Raw genomic sequence first — 18,494 nt, 5'->3', positions numbered from 1 at the left:
GGCGGCGGCGGCGGCGGCGGCGGCGTCCGCGGCGGAGGCAGGGGAGGGTGGCGATGTAGGCAATGGCAACCGCGTGGATGGCTCCAGGGCGGCGATGGCGGCGGCGACAATGGGGGCTTTGACGGTGGGCACTGGGGAGCGGGGAGCGCTGGCGGCGGCGGCGGTGGCGGGAGAGGGCGTGAGGGCGGTGGTGGCGCGGAGGCCGGGAGAGCAGAGGCGGGAGATTGAGGGAGTACGGCAAGGCCGGCGGCTGGGGTGGGGGCGGGGGAGAGGGCGGTGCTGGAGGCGGGGATGGGGAGAGGGGTGATGGCGGGGGCGGCAGCGGGGAGAGCAGAGGAGGCTGAATGAGTGAGTATGGCGTTGGCGGCGGCGGGGTCGCGGACGGGGGCGAGTGCAGCGCTGGCGGAGGGGGTGGGGAGCGTGGTGATGGCGGCGGCGGCGGCGGCGGCGGCGGCGCAGAAGCGGGGGCTGATCATGAGCAGCGCTGGCGGCGGCGGCGGCGAGGGAGGGTTGCGAGGTCGGCAATGGCGTCGGCGGCGGCGTTGTGTCGGCGGGGGCAGGAGGGAGGGCAGCGCTGGCGGGGGGTGTGGGAAACGCGGTGATGGCGGGGGCTTTGGTGGTGGCGGCGGGGGGCCAGGGCAGCGCTGGTGGCGGCGGCGGCGGCGGCGGCGGTGGCGACCGCCGCTGGGCCAAGGGATCCGGATGACGGCCTGCGGGACCGAAGAGGACGAAGAAGAGTGTGTGGGGGGGGGAGCACTGGCCGACGGGCCTGGTGTGCCGCCGGGGCTGCCAGCTTGTAGTGCCGGGTGGCTGACCGGCCTCTGGCCAGGGGGACCTTCGGCTGGCTGGGCGGCTGCAGAGGGGCAAGGGGCGGCAGGGGTTCGGAGGGAGCCACGCCGGGGCGGCGATGCAAAAGGAGAGGCGAGCAAAAGCCTACAGGTGTTCCCAGGTGGTCTCCCACCCAAGTACTAACCAGGCCCGACCCTGCTTAGCTTCCGAGTTCAGACGAGATCTGGCGCGTTCAGGGCGGTATGGCCTTAGGCGCTGGACCCGGCTCCCGGCGCTCCAAGAGCCTGCTCCCGGCCTGCCTCCTGAGCGCGCGCCATGCTGCTGGGCCGCTCGGGTGGCGAGCATGTCTGCCTGAGCGCCTCCCGCCCGCTCCCCGCCTCCTCCGGACGCCGCTGGTGTGGGCGACGGGCTACTCCTGGCACACAGCGAGGCCCCTTCGCGCCCCCCCAGTGGCTCCACGGGCCTCGGTCACTTCCCTGACTGTGACAGATATCTGGGCGCCCGGGCATCCTGGGACTCCCCAGGCCCCGAACGGCTTTTACCCCGGGCCCCTACCCCAACCCCTCTCATCCCCCATCCCAGCCCCACAACCGCACAGCCCCCCTTGCTGCTGGACTGCCCCCACCTCTCAGGGCCACCGAGGGGGGCGCAGGGTCCTCTCAGTCCCCTCCGGCCCTAGGGACGTGCAACCCAGGCCCTGGCCCTGGCCGGCCCCACCCACTGGCCCAAAGCCAGGGAGAGCCACCCGCGCCACCAGGGTGCAGGAGCTCCGGTCTGCAGCCACCCTTCGTCACAAGCCTTCAGTCTGGGCCCTCGCCCCTCGTCAGCACCCGGAGTCCCGCCCGACCTCCGGTCCCTTCAGTGGCTACACGTCACGTCTCCTGACCCGGGGAGGTGAGAGAGGCCAGAGACGGAGCAAGAGAGTGGCGGAGAGAGACAGACGGGGACTGGGGACAGACTCCCAGAGAGCAGTTTGAGGCTCTGGGCCTCGCGTGGAGGGGTGCTGCGTGGGGGCTGCATGGTCATCAGCTGTGACCGCTTGGCCATCAGCTGTTGCCAGTTGGCCATGGGCCCCCGGAGGTGCTGCGTTGGCCAAGCTAGGAAGCGCGGGTGGTGGACTGCAAATTGCAGAGGGGCGCGGATTGCAGTGGGCCGGCTTGGTGGGTCGACGGTCGGTGTGTCGGTGGGTTGGCAGAGAAACGGCCGACCGGTTGGGGATCGGGCGGCTCCGGCCTGCCGTGTCTCCAAGCCAGCCGCCCGTGAGAAATGGTGCTCTCAGCCCCCTATCCGTGGCTCCGTTGGTGTTCCTTCTTGGCCTCACCATATCCTGCGTTCTTGTGCGGGGACGGGGACTAGAGTCCCCGCAGGACAGGGACCGACAGACAGAACGGGAGGAGGCGTAAGAGGGAGCGAGATGGAAATATACACGTATATGTACACGTATGTATCCCGACATACAGAGAGACATGGACAGAGACAGAAAAAGGGGGCTGGCTCGCGGGAGAGAGCTCCTGAGCGAGAGGCAGAGCCCAACAGGCACGTCACAGAGCCAGAGAGACGTGGGGGGGCCGGGGGGGAGGGACGCACAGGCGGGCACATGGACTGGGACAGACTCGCTGAGGCTGTGTTGAAGTGGCAGCCTCTCCACCGGAGTGTGGTCGTGCCCGGGGCTGGGCTCCACTACAGAGGCAGTGCCCGGGTATTGGCAGTCACCCTTGAAGGCCCCGGGCCAGGCCGGAGGGCCAGTGGGCTCCGAGCCCCGCCCAGGGACCCCCCCCAAGGGAGGAGAGTGGCAGCCCACAGGCACCCTGGTTGTGAGGGTTGTGTGCCTGCGTGCCTGCACTTCCCCTTGTGGTGGTCTCTCCTGGAGTCCAAGGGCGTGCGGTGTGTTTGGGTGCTGCTCCCTCTGTCCCCTGGTTTGACCCGGCTCTTTGTGCCCTGTGTGTTGGGGCCACCACGAACGGCGGGAAGGGAGGGCTCCTGGCTCTTGTGGGCGATGGGAGGGGGCGTGCGGGGGTGTGGGTAGAGGTGCCTGCCGGCGGAGACACAGGCTTGGATAACTGCTGCAGGCTGACGGCCTGCCTCAGCGAAGAGGACTAAGAAGAGGGTGTGGGGTGGAGCCCTGGCCGACGGGCCTGGTGTGCGGCCGGGGCTGCCAGCTTGTAGTGCCGGGTGGCTGACCGGCCTCTGGCCAGGGGGACCTTCGGCTGGCTGGGCGGCTTCAGAGGGGCAAGGGGCGGCAGGGGTTCGGAGGGAGCCACGCCGGGGCGGCGGCGCAAAAGGAGAGGCAAGCAAAAGCCTACAGGTATTCCCAGGCGGTCTCCCATCCAAGTACTAACCAGGCCCCTCCCTGCTTAGCTCCCGAATTCAGAGGAGATCGGGCGCGTTCAGGGTGGTATAGCCGTCGACGCTGGGACCTGGCTCCCCGCGCCCCAAGAGCCTGCTCCCGGACTGCCTCGTGAGCGCGCGCCATGCAGATGCTCCGCTCTGGTGGCGAACATCGACCCGCTGGCCGGCTCCGCCGTCACCGCGTCCCCGTCCAGTCCGGCTCCCCGCCTCCTCCGAATGCCCCTGGCGTGGGCGGCGGGCCACTCCTGGCCCGCAGCGAGGCCACTTCGCGCCACCGGAGGTTCCATGGGACACTGCCATTTCCCTGATGGTGCCAGAAGTCGTGGAACTCTGGCATCCTGGGATTCCCCAGGACCCAGACCGGCATACACCCCGCCCCCCTACCGCCACCAGGTTTACCCCCAACCGCACCCCCAAGACTGGTGGAGGCCTGCACCAGCAGGCAGCCCTGGGCCTGGGAGTTGTGGGAGAACCCCGCGGCGGCGGCGGCGGCGGCGGCGGCGGCGGCGGCGGCGGCGTCCGCGGCGGAGGCAGGGGAGGGTGGCGATGTAGGCAATGGCAACCGCGTGGATGGCTCCAGGGCGGCGATGGCGGCGGCGACAATGGGGGCTTTGACGGTGGGCACTGGGGAGCGGGGAGCGCTGGCGGCGGCGGCGGTGGCGGGAGAGGGCGTGAGGGCGGTGGTGGCGCGGAGGCCGGGAGAGCAGAGGCGGGAGATTGAGGGAGTACGGCAAGGCCGGCGGCTGGGGTGGGGGCGGGGGAGAGGGCGGTGCTGGAGGCGGGGATGGGGAGAGGGGTGATGGCGGCGGCGGCAGCGGGGAGAGCAGAGGAGGCTGAATGAGGGAGTATGGCGTTGGCGGCGGCGGGGTCGCGGACGGGGGCGAGTGCAGCGCTGGCGGAGGGGGTGGGGAGCGTGGTGATGGCGGCGGCGGCGGCGGCGGCGGCGGCGCAGAAGCGGGGGCTGATCATGAGCAGCGCTGGCGGCGGCGGCGGCGAGGGAGGGTTGCGAGGTCGGCAATGGCGTCGGCGGCGGCGTTGTGTCGGCGGGGGCAGGAGGGAGGGCAGCGCTGGCGGGGGGTGTGGGAAACGCGGTGATGGCGGGGGCTTTGGTGGTGGCGGCGGGGGCCAGGGCAGCGCTGGTGGCGGCGGCGGCGGCGGCGGCGGTGGCGACCGCCGCTGGGCCAAGGGATCCGGATGACGGCCTGCGGGACCGAAGAGGACGAAGAAGAGTGTGTGGGGGGGGGAGCACTGGCCGACGGGCCTGGTGTGCCGCCGGGGCTGCCAGCTTGTAGTGCCGGGTGGCTGACCGGCCTCTGGCCAGGGGGACCTTCGGCTGGCTGGGCGGCTGCAGAGGGGCAAGGGGCGGCAGGGGTTCGGAGGGAGCCACGCCGGGGCGGCGATGCAAAAGGAGAGGCGAGCAAAAGCCTACAGGTGTTCCCAGGTGGTCTCCCACCCAAGTACTAACCAGGCCCGACCCTGCTTAGCTTCCGAGTTCAGACGAGATCTGGCGCGTTCAGGGCGGTATGGCCTTAGGCGCTGGACCCGGCTCCCGGCGCTCCAAGAGCCTGCTCCCGGCCTGCCTCCTGAGCGCGCGCCATGCTGCTGGGCCGCTCGGGTGGCGAGCATGTCTGCCTGAGCGCCTCCCGCCCGCTCCCCGCCTCCTCCGGACGCCGCTGGTGTGGGCGACGGGCTACTCCTGGCACACAGCGAGGCCCCTTCGCGCCCCCCCAGTGGCTCCACGGGCCTCGGTCACTTCCCTGACTGTGACAGATATCTGGGCGCCCGGGCATCCTGGGACTCCCCAGGCCCCGAACGGCTTTTACCCCGGGCCCCTACCCCAACCCCTCTCATCCCCCATCCCAGCCCCACAACCGCACAGCCCCCCTTGCTGCTGGACTGCCCCCACCTCTCAGGGCCACCGAGGGGGGCGCAGGGTCCTCTCAGTCCCCTCCGGCCCTAGGGACGTGCAACCCAGGCCCTGGCCCTGGCCGGCCCCACCCACTGGCCCAAAGCCAGGGAGAGCCACCCGCGCCACCAGGGTGCAGGAGCTCCGGTCTGCAGCCACCCTTCGTCACAAGCCTTCAGTCTGGGCCCTCGCCCCTCGTCAGCACCCGGAGTCCCGCCCGACCTCCGGTCCCTTCAGTGGCTACACGTCACGTCTCCTGACCCGGGGAGGTGAGAGAGGCCAGAGACGGAGCAAGAGAGTGGCGGAGAGAGACAGACGGGGACTGGGGACAGACTCCCAGAGAGCAGTTTGAGGCTCTGGGCCTCGCGTGGAGGGGTGCTGCGTGGGGGCTGCATGGTCATCAGCTGTGACCGCTTGGCCATCAGCTGTTGCCAGTTGGCCATGGGCCCCCGGAGGTGCTGCGTTGGCCAAGCTAGGAAGCGCGGGTGGTGGACTGCAAATTGCAGAGGGGCGCGGATTGCAGTGGGCCGGCTTGGTGGGTCGACGGTCGGTGTGTCGGTGGGTTGGCAGAGAAACGGCCGACCGGTTGGGGATCGGGCGGCTCCGGCCTGCCGTGTCTCCAAGCCAGCCGCCCGTGAGAAATGGTGCTCTCAGCCCCCTATCCGTGGCTCCGTTGGTGTTCCTTCTTGGCCTCACCATATCCTGCGTTCTTGTGCGGGGACGGGGACTAGAGTCCCCGCAGGACAGGGACCGACAGACAGAACGGGAGGAGGCGTAAGAGGGAGCGAGATGGAAATATACACGTATATGTACACGTATGTATCCCGACATACAGAGAGACATGGACAGAGACAGAAAAAGGGGGCTGGCTCGCGGGAGAGAGCTCCTGAGCGAGAGGCAGAGCCCAACAGGCACGTCACAGAGCCAGAGAGACGTGGGGGGGCCGGGGGGGAGGGACGCACAGGCGGGCACATGGACTGGGACAGACTCGCTGAGGCTGTGTTGAAGTGGCAGCCTCTCCACCGGAGTGTGGTCGTGCCCGGGGCTGGGCTCCACTACAGAGGCAGTGCCCGGGTATTGGCAGTCACCCTTGAAGGCCCCGGGCCAGGCCGGAGGGCCAGTGGGCTCCGAGCCCCGCCCAGGGACCCCCCCCAAGGGAGGAGAGTGGCAGCCCACAGGCACCCTGGTTGTGAGGGTTGTGTGCCTGCGTGCCTGCACTTCCCCTTGTGGTGGTCTCTCCTGGAGTCCAAGGGCGTGCGGTGTGTTTGGGTGCTGCTCCCTCTGTCCCCTGGTTTGACCCGGCTCTTTGTGCCCTGTGTGTTGGGGCCACCACGAACGGCGGGAAGGGAGGGCTCCTGGCTCTTGTGGGCGATGGGAGGGGGCGTGCGGGGGTGTGGGTAGAGGTGCCTGCCGGCGGAGACACAGGCTTGGATAACTGCTGCAGGCTGACGGCCTGCCTCAGCGAAGAGGACTAAGAAGAGGGTGTGGGGTGGAGCCCTGGCCGACGGGCCTGGTGTGCGGCCGGGGCTGCCAGCTTGTAGTGCCGGGTGGCTGACCGGCCTCTGGCCAGGGGGACCTTCGGCTGGCTGGGCGGCTTCAGAGGGGCAAGGGGCGGCAGGGGTTCGGAGGGAGCCACGCCGGGGCGGCGGCGCAAAAGGAGAGGCAAGCAAAAGCCTACAGGTATTCCCAGGCGGTCTCCCATCCAAGTACTAACCAGGCCCCTCCCTGCTTAGCTCCCGAATTCAGAGGAGATCGGGCGCGTTCAGGGTGGTATAGCCGTCGACGCTGGGACCTGGCTCCCCGCGCCCCAAGAGCCTGCTCCCGGACTGCCTCGTGAGCGCGCGCCATGCAGATGCTCCGCTCTGGTGGCGAACATCGACCCGCTGGCCGGCTCCGCCGTCACCGCGTCCCCGTCCAGTCCGGCTCCCCGCCTCCTCCGAATGCCCCTGGCGTGGGCGGCGGGCCACTCCTGGCCCGCAGCGAGGCCACTTCGCGCCACCGGAGGTTCCATGGGACACTGCCATTTCCCTGATGGTGCCAGAAGTCGTGGAACTCTGGCATCCTGGGATTCCCCAGGACCCAGACCGGCATACACCCCGCCCCCCTACCGCCACCAGGTTTACCCCCAACCGCACCCCCAAGACTGGTGGAGGCCTGCACCAGCAGGCAGCCCTGGGCCTGGGAGTTGTGGGAGAACCCCGCGGCGGCGGCGGCGGCGGCGGCGGCGGCGGCGTCCGCGGCGGAGGCAGGGGAGGGTGGCGATGTAGGCAATGGCAACCGCGTGGATGGCTCCAGGGCGGCGATGGCGGCGGCGACAATGGGGGCTTTGACGGTGGGCACTGGGGAGCGGGGAGCGCTGGCGGCGGCGGCGGTGGCGGGAGAGGGCGTGAGGGCGGTGGTGGCGCGGAGGCCGGGAGAGCAGAGGCGGGAGATTGAGGGAGTACGGCAAGGCCGGCGGCTGGGGTGGGGGCGGGGGAGAGGGCGGTGCTGGAGGCGGGGATGGGGAGAGGGGTGATGGCGGCGGCGGCAGCGGGGAGAGCAGAGGAGGCTGAATGAGGGAGTATGGCGTTGGCGGCGGCGGGGTCGCGGACGGGGGCGAGTGCAGCGCTGGCGGAGGGGGTGGGGAGCGTGGTGATGGCGGCGGCGGCGGCGGCGGCGGCGGCGCAGAAGCGGGGGCTGATCATGAGCAGCGCTGGCGGCGGCGGCGGCGAGGGAGGGTTGCGAGGTCGGCAATGGCGTCGGCGGCGGCGTTGTGTCGGCGGGGGCAGGAGGGAGGGCAGCGCTGGCGGGGGGTGTGGGAAACGCGGTGATGGCGGGGGCTTTGGTGGTGGCGGCGGGGGCCAGGGCAGCGCTGGTGGCGGCGGCGGCGGCGGCGGCGGTGGCGACCGCCGCTGGGCCAAGGGATCCGGATGACGGCCTGCGGGACCGAAGAGGACGAAGAAGAGTGTGTGGGGGGGGGAGCACTGGCCGACGGGCCTGGTGTGCCGCCGGGGCTGCCAGCTTGTAGTGCCGGGTGGCTGACCGGCCTCTGGCCAGGGGGACCTTCGGCTGGCTGGGCGGCTGCAGAGGGGCAAGGGGCGGCAGGGGTTCGGAGGGAGCCACGCCGGGGCGGCGATGCAAAAGGAGAGGCGAGCAAAAGCCTACAGGTGTTCCCAGGTGGTCTCCCACCCAAGTACTAACCAGGCCCGACCCTGCTTAGCTTCCGAGTTCAGACGAGATCTGGCGCGTTCAGGGCGGTATGGCCTTAGGCGCTGGACCCGGCTCCCGGCGCTCCAAGAGCCTGCTCCCGGCCTGCCTCCTGAGCGCGCGCCATGCTGCTGGGCCGCTCGGGTGGCGAGCATGTCTGCCTGAGCGCCTCCCGCCCGCTCCCCGCCTCCTCCGGACGCCGCTGGTGTGGGCGACGGGCTACTCCTGGCACACAGCGAGGCCCCTTCGCGCCCCCCCAGTGGCTCCACGGGCCTCGGTCACTTCCCTGACTGTGACAGATATCTGGGCGCCCGGGCATCCTGGGACTCCCCAGGCCCCGAACGGCTTTTACCCCGGGCCCCTACCCCAACCCCTCTCATCCCCCATCCCAGCCCCACAACCGCACAGCCCCCCTTGCTGCTGGACTGCCCCCACCTCTCAGGGCCACCGAGGGGGGCGCAGGGTCCTCTCAGTCCCCTCCGGCCCTAGGGACGTGCAACCCAGGCCCTGGCCCTGGCCGGCCCCACCCACTGGCCCAAAGCCAGGGAGAGCCACCCGCGCCACCAGGGTGCAGGAGCTCCGGTCTGCAGCCACCCTTCGTCACAAGCCTTCAGTCTGGGCCCTCGCCCCTCGTCAGCACCCGGAGTCCCGCCCGACCTCCGGTCCCTTCAGTGGCTACACGTCACGTCTCCTGACCCGGGGAGGTGAGAGAGGCCAGAGACGGAGCAAGAGAGTGGCGGAGAGAGACAGACGGGGACTGGGGACAGACTCCCAGAGAGCAGTTTGAGGCTCTGGGCCTCGCGTGGAGGGGTGCTGCGTGGGGGCTGCATGGTCATCAGCTGTGACCGCTTGGCCATCAGCTGTTGCCAGTTGGCCATGGGCCCCCGGAGGTGCTGCGTTGGCCAAGCTAGGAAGCGCGGGTGGTGGACTGCAAATTGCAGAGGGGCGCGGATTGCAGTGGGCCGGCTTGGTGGGTCGACGGTCGGTGTGTCGGTGGGTTGGCAGAGAAACGGCCGACCGGTTGGGGATCGGGCGGCTCCGGCCTGCCGTGTCTCCAAGCCAGCCGCCCGTGAGAAATGGTGCTCTCAGCCCCCTATCCGTGGTTCCGTTGGTGTTCCTTCTTGGCCTCACCATATCCTGCGTTCTTGTGCGGGGACGGGGACTAGAGTCCCCGCAGGACAGGGACCGACAGACAGAACGGGAGGAGGCGTAAGAGGGAGCGAGATGGAAATATACACGTATATGTACACGTATGTATCCCGACATACAGAGAGACATGGACAGAGACAGAAAAAGGGGGCTGGCTCGCGGGAGAGAGCTCCTGAGCGAGAGGCAGAGCCCAACAGGCACGTCACAGAGCCAGAGAGACGTGGGGGGGCCGGGGGGGAGGGACGCACAGGCGGGCACATGGACTGGGACAGACTCGCTGAGGCTGTGTTGAAGTGGCAGCCTCTCCACCGGAGTGTGGTCGTGCCCGGGGCTGGGCTCCACTACAGAGGCAGTGCCCGGGTATTGGCAGTCACCCTTGAAGGCCCCGGGCCAGGCCGGAGGGCCAGTGGGCTCCGAGCCCCGCCCAGGGACCCCCCCCAAGGGAGGAGAGTGGCAGCCCACAGGCACCCTGGTTGTGAGGGTTGTGTGCCTGCGTGCCTGCACTTCCCCTTGTGGTGGTCTCTCCTGGAGTCCAAGGGCGTGCGGTGTGTTTGGGTGCTGCTCCCTCTGTCCCCTGGTTTGACCCGGCTCTTTGTGCCCTGTGTGTTGGGGCCACCACGAACGGCGGGAAGGGAGGGCTCCTGGCTCTTGTGGGCGATGGGAGGGGGCGTGCGGGGGTGTGGGTAGAGGTGCCTGCCGGCGGAGACACAGGCTTGGATAACTGCTGCAGGCTGACGGCCTGCCTCAGCGAAGAGGACTAAGAAGAGGGTGTGGGGTGGAGCCCTGGCCGACGGGCCTGGTGTGCGGCCGGGGCTGCCAGCTTGTAGTGCCGGGTGGCTGACCGGCCTCTGGCCAGGGGGACCTTCGGCTGGCTGGGCGGCTGCAGAGGGGCAAGGGGCGGCAGGGGTTCGGAGGGAGCCACGCCGGGGCGGCGGCGCAAAAGGAGAGGCAAGCAAAAGCCTACAGGTATTCCCAGGCGGTCTCCCATCCAAGTACTAACCAGGCCCCTCCCTGCTTAGCTCCCGAATTCAGAGGAGATCGGGCGCGTTCAGGGTGGTATAGCCGTCGACGCTGGGACCTGGCTCCCCGCGCCCCAAGAGCCTGCTCCCGGACTGCCTCGTGAGCGCGCGCCATGCAGATGCTCCGCTCTGGTGGCGAACATCGACCCGCTGGCCGGCTCCGCCGTCACCGCGTCCCCGTCCAGTCCGGCTCCCCGCCTCCTCCGAATGCCCCTGGCGTGGGCGGCGGGCCACTCCTGGCCCGCAGCGAGGCCACTTCGCGCCACCGGAGGTTCCATGGGACACTGCCATTTCCCTGATGGTGCCAGAAGTCGTGGAACTCTGGCATCCTGGGATTCCCCAGGACCCAGACCGGCATACACCCCGCCCCCCTACCGCCACCAGGTTTACCCCCAACCGCACCCCCAAGACTGGTGGAGGCCTGCACCAGCAGGCAGCCCTGGGCCTGGGAGTTGTGGGAGAACCCCGCGGCGGCGGCGGCGGCGGCGGCGGCGGCGTCCGCGGCGGAGGCAGGGGAGGGTGGCGATGTAGGCAATGGCAACCGCGTGGATGGCTCCAGGGCGGCGATGGCGGCGGCGACAATGGGGGCTTTGACGGTGGGCACTGGGGAGCGGGGAGCGCTGGCGGCGGCGGCGGTGGCGGGAGAGGGCGTGAGGGCGGTGCTGGCGCGGAGGCCGGGAGAGCAGAGGCCGGAGATTGAGGTAGTATGGCAAGGCCGGCGGCTGGGGTGGGGGCGGGGGAGAGGGCGGTGCTGGAGGCGGGGATGGGGAGAGGGGTGATGGCGGCGGCGGCAGCGGGGAGAGCAGAGGAGGCTGAATGAGGGAGTATGGCGTTGGCGGCGGCGGGGTCGCGGACTGGGGCGAGTGCAGCGCTGGCGGAGGGGGTGGGGAGCGTGGTGATGGCGGCGGCGGCGGCGGCGGCGCAGAAGCTGGGGCTGATCATGAGCAGCGCTGGCGGCGGCGGCGGCGAGGGAGGGTTGCGAGGTCGGCAATGGCGTCGGCGGCGGCGTTGTGTCGGCGGGGGCAGGGGGGAGGGCAGCGCTGGTGGGGGGTGTGGGAAACGCGGTGATGGCGGGGGCTTTGGTGGTGGCGGCGGGGGCCAGGGCAGCGCTGGTGGCGGCGGCGGCGGTGGCGACCGCCGCTGGGCCAAGGGATCCGGATGACGGCCTGCGGGACCGAAGAGGACGAAGAAGAGGGTGTGGGGGGGAGCACTGGCCGACGGGCCTGGTGTGCCGCCGGGGCTGCCAGCTTGTAGTGCCGGGTGGCTGACCGGCCTCTGGCCAGGGGGACCTTCGGCTGGCTGGGCGGCTGCAGAGGGGCAAGGGGCGGCAGGGGTTCGGAGGGAGCCACGCCGGGGCGGCGATGCAAAAGGAGAGGCGAGCAAAAGCCTACAGGTGTTCCCAGGTGGTCTCCCACCCAAGTACTAACCAGGCCCGACCCTGCTTAGCTTCCGAGTTCAGACGAGATCTGGCGCGTTCAGGGCGGTATGGCCTTAGGCGCTGGACCCGGCTCCCGGCGCTCCAAGAGCCTGCTCCCGACCTGCCTCCTGAGCGCGCGCCATGCTGCTGGGCCGCTCGGGTGGCGAGCATGTCTGCCTGAGCGCCTCCCGCCCGCTCCCCGCCTCCTCCGGACGCCGCTGGTGTGGGCGACGGGCTACTCCTGGCACACAGCGAGGCCCCTTCGCGCCCCCCCAGTGGCTCCACGGGCCTCGGTCACTTCCCTGACTGTGACAGATATCTGGGCGCCCGGGCATCCTGGGACTCCCCAGGCCCCGAACGGCTTTTACCCCGGGCCCCTACCCCAACCCCTCTCATCCCCCATCCCAGCCCCACAACCGCACAGCCCCCCTTGCTGCTGGACTGCCCCCACCTCTCAGGGCCACCGAGGGGGGCGCAGGGTCCTCTCAGTCCCCTCCGGCCCTAGGGACGTGCAACCCAGGCCCTGGCCCTGGCCGGCCCCACCCACTGGCCCAAAGCCAGGGAGAGCCACCCGCGCCACCAGGGTGCAGGAGCTCCGGTCTGCAGCCACCCTTCGTCACAAGCCTTCAGTCTGGGCCCTCGCCCCTCGTCAGCACCCGGAGTCCCGCCCGACCTCCGGTCCCTTCAGTGGCTACACGTCACGTCTCCTGACCCGGGGAGGTGAGAGAGGCCAGAGACGGAGCAAGAGAGTGGCGGAGAGAGACAGACGGGGACTGGGGACAGACTCCCAGAGAGCAGTTTGAGGCTCTGGGCCTCGCGTGGAGGGGTGCTGCGTGGGGGCTGCATGGTCATCAGCTGTGACCGCTTGGCCATCAGCTGTTGCCAGTTGGCCATGGGCCCCCGGAGGTGCTGCGTTGGCCAAGCTAGGAAGCGCGGGTGGTGGACTGCAAATTGCAGAGGGGCGCGGATTGCAGTGGGCCGGCTTGGTGGGTCGACGGTCGGTGTGTCGGTGGGTTGGCAGAGAAACGGCCGACCGGTTGGGGATCGGGCGGCTCCGGCCTGCCGTGTCTCCAAGCCAGCCGCCCGTGAGAAATGGTGCTCTCAGCCCCCTATCCGTGGCTCCGTTGGTGTTCCTTCTTGGCCTCACCATATCCTGCGTTCTTGTGCGGGGACGGGGACTAGAGTCCCCGCAGGACAGGGACCGACAGACAGAACGGGAGGAGGCGTAAGAGGGAGCGAGATGGAAATATACACGTATATGTACACGTATGTATCCCGACATACAGAGAGACATGGACAGAGACAGAAAAAGGGGGCTGGCTCGCGGGAGAGAGCTCCTGAGCGAGAGGCAGAGCCCAACAGGCACGTCACAGAGCCAGAGAGACGTGGGGGGGCCGGGGGGGAGGGACGCACAGGCGGGCACATGGACTGGGACAGACTCGCTGAGGCTGTGTTGAAGTGGCAGCCTCTCCACCGGAGTGTGGTCGTGCCCGGGGCTGGGCTCCACTACAGAGGCAGTGCCCGGGTATTGGCAGTCACCCTTGAAGGCCCCGGGCCAGGCCGGAGGGCCAGTGGGCTCCGAGCCCCGCCCAGGGACCCCCCCCAAGGGAGGAGAGTGGCAGCCCACAGGCACCCTGGTTGTGAGGGTTGTGTGCCTGCGTGCCTGCACTTCCCCTTGTGGTGGTCTCTCCTGGAGTCCAAGGGCGTGCGGTGTGTTTGGGTGCTGCTCCCTCTGTCCCCTGGTTTGACCCGGCTCTTTGTGCCCTGTGTGTTGGGGCCACCACGAACGGCGGGAAGGGAGGGCTCCTGGCTCTTGTGGGCGATGGGAGGGGGCGTGCGGGGGTGTGGGTAGAGGTGCCTGCCGGCGGAGACACAGGCTTGGATAACTGCTGCAGGCTGACGGCCTGCCTCAGCGAAGAGGACTAAGAAGAGGGTGTGGGGTGGAGCCCTGGCCGACGGGCCTGGTGTGCGGCCGGGGCTGCCAGCTTGTAGTGCCGGGTGGCTGACCGGCCTCTGGCCAGGGGGACCTTCGGCTGGCTGGGCGGCTTCAGAGGGGCAAGGGGCGGCAGGGGTTCGGAGGGAGCCACGCCGGGGCGGCGGCGCAAAAGGAGAGGCAAGCAAAAGCCTACAGGTATTCCCAGGCGGTCTCCCATCCAAGTACTAACCAGGCCCCTCCCTGCTTAGCTCCCGAATTCAGAGGAGATCGGGCGCGTTCAGGGTGGTATAGCCGTCGACGCTGGGACCTGGCTCCCCGCGCCCCAAGAGCCTGCTCCCGGACTGCCTCGTGAGCGCGCGCCATGCAGATGCTCCGCTCTGGTGGCGAACATCGACCCGCTGGCCGGCTCCGCCGTCACCGCGTCCCCGTCCAGTCCGGCTCCCCGCCTCCTCCGAATGCCCCTGGCGTGGGCGGCGGGCCACTCCTGGCCCGCAGCGAGGCCACTTCGCGCCACCGGAGGTTCCATGGGACACTGCCATTTCCCTGATGGTGCCAGAAGTCGTGGAACTCTGGCATCCTGGGATTCCCCAGGACCCAGACCGGCATACACCCCGCCCCCCTACCGCCACCAGGTTTACCCCCAACCGCACCCCCAAGACTGGTGGAGGCCTGCACCAGCAGGCAGCCCTGGGCCTGGGAGTTGTGGGAGAACCCCGCGGCGGCGGCGGCGGCGGCGGCGGCGTCCGCGGCGGAGGCAGGGGAGGGTGGCGATGTAGGCAATGGCAACCGCGTGGATGGCTCCAGGGCGGCGATGGCGGCGGCGACAATGGGGGCTTTGACGGTGGGCACTGGGGAGCGGGGAGCGCTGGCGGCGGCGGCGGTGGCGGGAGAGGGCGTGAGGGCGGTGCTGGCGCGGAGGCCGGGAGAGCAGAGGCCGGAGATTGAGGTAGTACGGCAAGGCCGGCGGCTGGGGTGGGGGCGGGGGAGAGGGCGGTGCTGGAGGCGGGGATGGGGAGAGGGGTGATGGCGGCGGCGGCAGCGGGGAGAGCAGAGGAGGCTGAATGAGGGAGTATGGCGTTGGCGGCGGCGGGGTCGCGGACTGGGGCGAGTGCAGCGCTGGCGGAGGGGGTGGGGAGCGTGGTGATGGCGGCGGCGGCGGCGGCGGCGCAGAAGCGGGGGCTGATCATGAGCAGCGCTGGCGGCGGCGGCGGCGAGGGAGGGTTGCGAGGTCGGCAATGGCGTCGGCGGCGGCGTTGTGTCGGCGGGGGCAGGGGGGAGGGCAGCGCTGGTGGGGGGTGTGGGAAACGCGGTGATGGCGGGGGCTTTGGTGGTGGCGGCGGGGGCCAGGGCAGCGCTGGTGGCGGCGGCGGCGGTGGCGACCGCCGCTGGGCCAAGGGATCCGGATGACGGCCTGCGGGACCGAAGAGGACGAAGAAGAGGGTGTGGGGGGGAGCACTGGCCGACGGGCCTGGTGTGCCGCCGGGGCTGCCAGCTTGTAGTGCCGGGTGGCTGACCGGCCTCTGGCCAGGGGGACCTTCGGCTGGCTGGGCGGCTGCAGAGGGGCAAGGGGCGGCAGGGGTTCGGAGGGAGCCACGCCGGGGCGGCGATGCAAAAGGAGAGGCGAGCAAAAGCCTACAGGTGTTCCCAGGTGGTCTCCCACCCAAGTACTAACCAGGCCCGACCCTGCTTAGCTTCCGAGTTCAGACGAGATCTGGCGCGTTCAGGGCGGTATGGCCTTAGGCGCTGGACCCGGCTCCCGGCGCTCCAAGAGCCTGCTCCCGACCTGCCTCCTGAGCGCGCGCCATGCTGCTGGGCCGCTCGGGTGGCGAGCATGTCTGCCTGAGCGCCTCCCGCCCGCTCCCCGCCTCCTCCGGACGCCGCTGGTGTGGGCGACGGGCTACTCCTGGCACACAGCGAGGCCCCTTCGCGCCCCCCCAGTGGCTCCACGGGCCTCGGTCACTTCCCTGACTGTGACAGATATCTGGGCGCCCGGGCATCCTGGGACTCCCCAGGCCCCGAACGGCTTTTACCCCGGGCCCCTACCCCAACCCCTCTCATCCCCCATCCCAGCCCCACAACCGCACAGCCCCCCTTGCTGCTGGACTGCCCCCACCTCTCAGGGCCACCGAGGGGGGCGCAGGGTCCTCTCAGTCCCCTCCGGCCCTAGGGACGTGCAACCCAGGCCCTGGCCCTGGCCGGCCCCACCCACTGGCCCAAAGCCAGGGAGAGCCACCCGCGCCACCAGGGTGCAGGAGCTCCGGTCTGCAGCCACCCTTCGTCACAAGCCTTCAGTCTGGGCCCTCGCCCCTCGTCAGCACCCGGAGTCCCGCCCGACCTCCGGTCCCTTCAGTGGCTACACGTCACGTCTCCTGACCCGGGGAGGTGAGAGAGGCCAGAGACGGAGCAAGAGAGTGGCGGAGAGAGACAGACGGGGACTGGGGACAGACTCCCAGAGAGCAGTTTGAGGCTCTGGGCCTCGCGTGGAGGGGTGCTGCGTGGGGGCTGCATGGTCATCAGCTGTGACCGCTTGGCCATCAGCTGTTGCCAGTTGGCCATGGGCCCCCGGAGGTGCTGCGTTGGCCAAGCTAGGAAGCGCGGGTGGTGGACTGCAAATTGCAGAGGGGCGCGGATTGCAGTGGGCCGGCTTGGTGGGTCGACGGTCGGTGTGTCGGTGGGTTGGCAGAGAAACGGCCGACCGGTTGGGGATCGGGCGGCTCCGGCCTGCCGTGTCTCCAAGCCAGCCGCCCGTGAGAAATGGTGCTCTCAGCCCCCTATCCGTGGCTCCGTTGGTGTTCCTTCTTGGCCTCACCATATCCTGCGTTCTTGTGCGGGGACGGGGACTAGAGTCCCCGCAGGACAGGGACCGACAGACAGAACGGGAGGAGGCGTAAGAGGGAGCGAGATGGAAATATACACGTATATGTACACGTATGTATCCCGACATACAGAGAGACATGGACAGAGACAGAAAAAGGGGGCTGGCTCGCGGGAGAGAGCTCCTGAGCGAGAGGCAGAGCCCAACAGGCACGTCACAGAGCCAGAGAGACGTGGGGGGGCCGGGGGGGAGGGACGCACAGGCGGGCACATGGACTGGGACAGACTCGCTGAGGCTGTGTTGAAGTGGCAGCCTCTCCACCGGAGTGTGGTCGTGCCCGGGGCTGGGCTCCACTACAGAGGCAGTGCCCGGGTATTGGCAGTCACCCTTGAAGGCCCCGGGCCAGGCCGGAGGGCCAGTGGGCTCCGAGCCCCGCCCAGGGACCCCCCCCAAGGGAGGAGAGTGGCAGCCCACAGGCACCCTGGTTGTGAGGGTTGTGTGCCTGCGTGCCTGCACTTCCCCTTGTGGTGGTCTCTCCTGGAGTCCAAGGGCGTGCGGTGTGTTTGGGTGCTGCTCCCTCTGTCCCCTGGTTTGACCCGGCTCTTTGTGCCCTGTGTGTTGGGGCCACCACGAACGGCGGGAAGGGAGGGCTCCTGGCTCTTGTGGGCGATGGGAGGGGGCGTGCGGGGGTGTGGGTAGAGGTGCCTGCCGGCGGAGACACAGGCTTGGATAACTGCTGCAGGCTGACGGCCTGCCTCAGCGAAGAGGACTAAGAAGAGGGTGTGGGGTGGAGCCCTGGCCGACGGGCCTGGTGTGCGGCCGGGGCTGCCAGCTTGTAGTGCCGGGTGGCTGACCGGCCTCTGGCCAGGGGGACCTTCGGCTGGCTGGGCGGCTTCAGAGGGGCAAGGGGCGGCAGGGGTTCGGAGGGAGCCACGCCGGGGCGGCGGCGCAAAAGGAGAGGCAAGCAAAAGCCTACAGGTATTCCCAGGCGGTCTCCCATCCAAGTACTAACCAGGCCCCTCCCTGCTTAGCTCCCGAATTCAGAGGAGATCGGGCGCGTTCAGGGTGGTATAGCCGTCGACGCTGGGACCTGGCTCCCCGCGCCCCAAGAGCCTGCTCCCGGACTGCCTCGTGAGCGCGCGCCATGCAGATGCTCCGCTCTGGTGGCGAAAATCGACCCGCTGGCCGGCTCCGCCGTCACCGCGTCCCCGTCCAGTCCGGCTCCCCGCCTCCTCCGAATGCCCCTGGCGTGGGCGGCGGGCCACTCCTGGCCCGCAGCGAGGCCACTTCGCGCCACCGGAGGTTCCATGGGACACTGCCATTTCCCTGATGGTGCCAGAAGTCGTGGAACTCTGGCATCCTGGGATTCCCCAGGACCCAGACCGGCATACACCCCGCCCCCCTACCGCCACCAGGTTTACCCCCAACCGCACCCCCAAGACTGGTGGAGGCCTGCACCAGCAGGCAGCCCTGGGCCTGGGAGTTGTGGGAGAACCCCGCGGCGGCGGCGGCGGCGGCGGGAGAGGGCGTGAGGGCGGTGCTGGCGCGGAGGCCGGGAGAGCAGAGGCCGGAGATTGAGGTAGTACGGCAAGGCCGGCGGCTGGGGTGGGGGCGGGGGAGAGGGCGGTGCTGGAGGCGGGGATGGGGAGAGGGGTGATGGCGGCGGCGGCAGCGGGGAGAGCAGAGGAGGCTGAATGAGGGAGTATGGCGTTGGCGGCGGCGGGGTCGCGGACTGGGGCGAGTGCAGCGCTGGCGGAGGGGGTGGGGAGCGTGGTGATGGCGGCGGCGGCGGCGGCGGCGCAGAAGCGGGGGCTGATCATGAGCAGCGCTGGCGGCGGCGGCGGCGAGGGAGGGTTGCGAGGTCGGCAATGGCGTCGGCGGCGGCGTTGTGTCGGCGGGGGCAGGGGGGAGGGCAGCGCTGGTGGGGG

General features: G+C 70.1%; 10 pseudogenes; all 10 read right to left on the bottom strand.

The window, feature by feature from the left end:
- Nucleotides 1–923: 923 nt before the first annotated feature.
- Nucleotides 924–1,043, bottom strand: LOC148758099 (5S ribosomal RNA; annotated as a pseudogene).
- A 2,035-nt stretch (nt 1,044–3,078) lies between these two features.
- Nucleotides 3,079–3,198, bottom strand: LOC148758098 (5S ribosomal RNA; annotated as a pseudogene).
- A 1,355-nt stretch (nt 3,199–4,553) lies between these two features.
- On the bottom strand, nt 4,554–4,673 carry LOC148758097 (5S ribosomal RNA; annotated as a pseudogene).
- Nucleotides 4,674–6,708: 2,035 nt separating this feature from the next.
- On the bottom strand, nt 6,709–6,828 carry LOC148758096 (5S ribosomal RNA; annotated as a pseudogene).
- Nucleotides 6,829–8,174: 1,346 nt separating this feature from the next.
- On the bottom strand, nt 8,175–8,294 carry LOC148758095 (5S ribosomal RNA; annotated as a pseudogene).
- A 2,035-nt stretch (nt 8,295–10,329) lies between these two features.
- On the bottom strand, nt 10,330–10,449 carry LOC148758094 (5S ribosomal RNA; annotated as a pseudogene).
- A 1,326-nt stretch (nt 10,450–11,775) lies between these two features.
- LOC148758093 (5S ribosomal RNA) lies at nt 11,776–11,895 on the bottom strand (annotated as a pseudogene).
- A 2,035-nt stretch (nt 11,896–13,930) lies between these two features.
- LOC148758092 (5S ribosomal RNA) lies at nt 13,931–14,050 on the bottom strand (annotated as a pseudogene).
- A 1,323-nt stretch (nt 14,051–15,373) lies between these two features.
- LOC148758091 (5S ribosomal RNA) lies at nt 15,374–15,493 on the bottom strand (annotated as a pseudogene).
- A 2,035-nt stretch (nt 15,494–17,528) lies between these two features.
- On the bottom strand, nt 17,529–17,648 carry LOC148758090 (5S ribosomal RNA; annotated as a pseudogene).
- Between the last annotated feature and the right edge of the window lie 846 nt (nt 17,649–18,494).

Source organism: Rhinolophus sinicus, chromosome 6 (genome assembly GCF_057876585.1).
Source record: "Rhinolophus sinicus isolate RSI-liver-muscle chromosome 6, RSI-T2T, whole genome shotgun sequence".
Lineage (NCBI taxonomy): Eukaryota > Metazoa > Chordata > Mammalia > Chiroptera > Rhinolophidae > Rhinolophus > Rhinolophus sinicus.
This window is presented reverse-complemented; position numbering and strand designations above follow the sequence as displayed.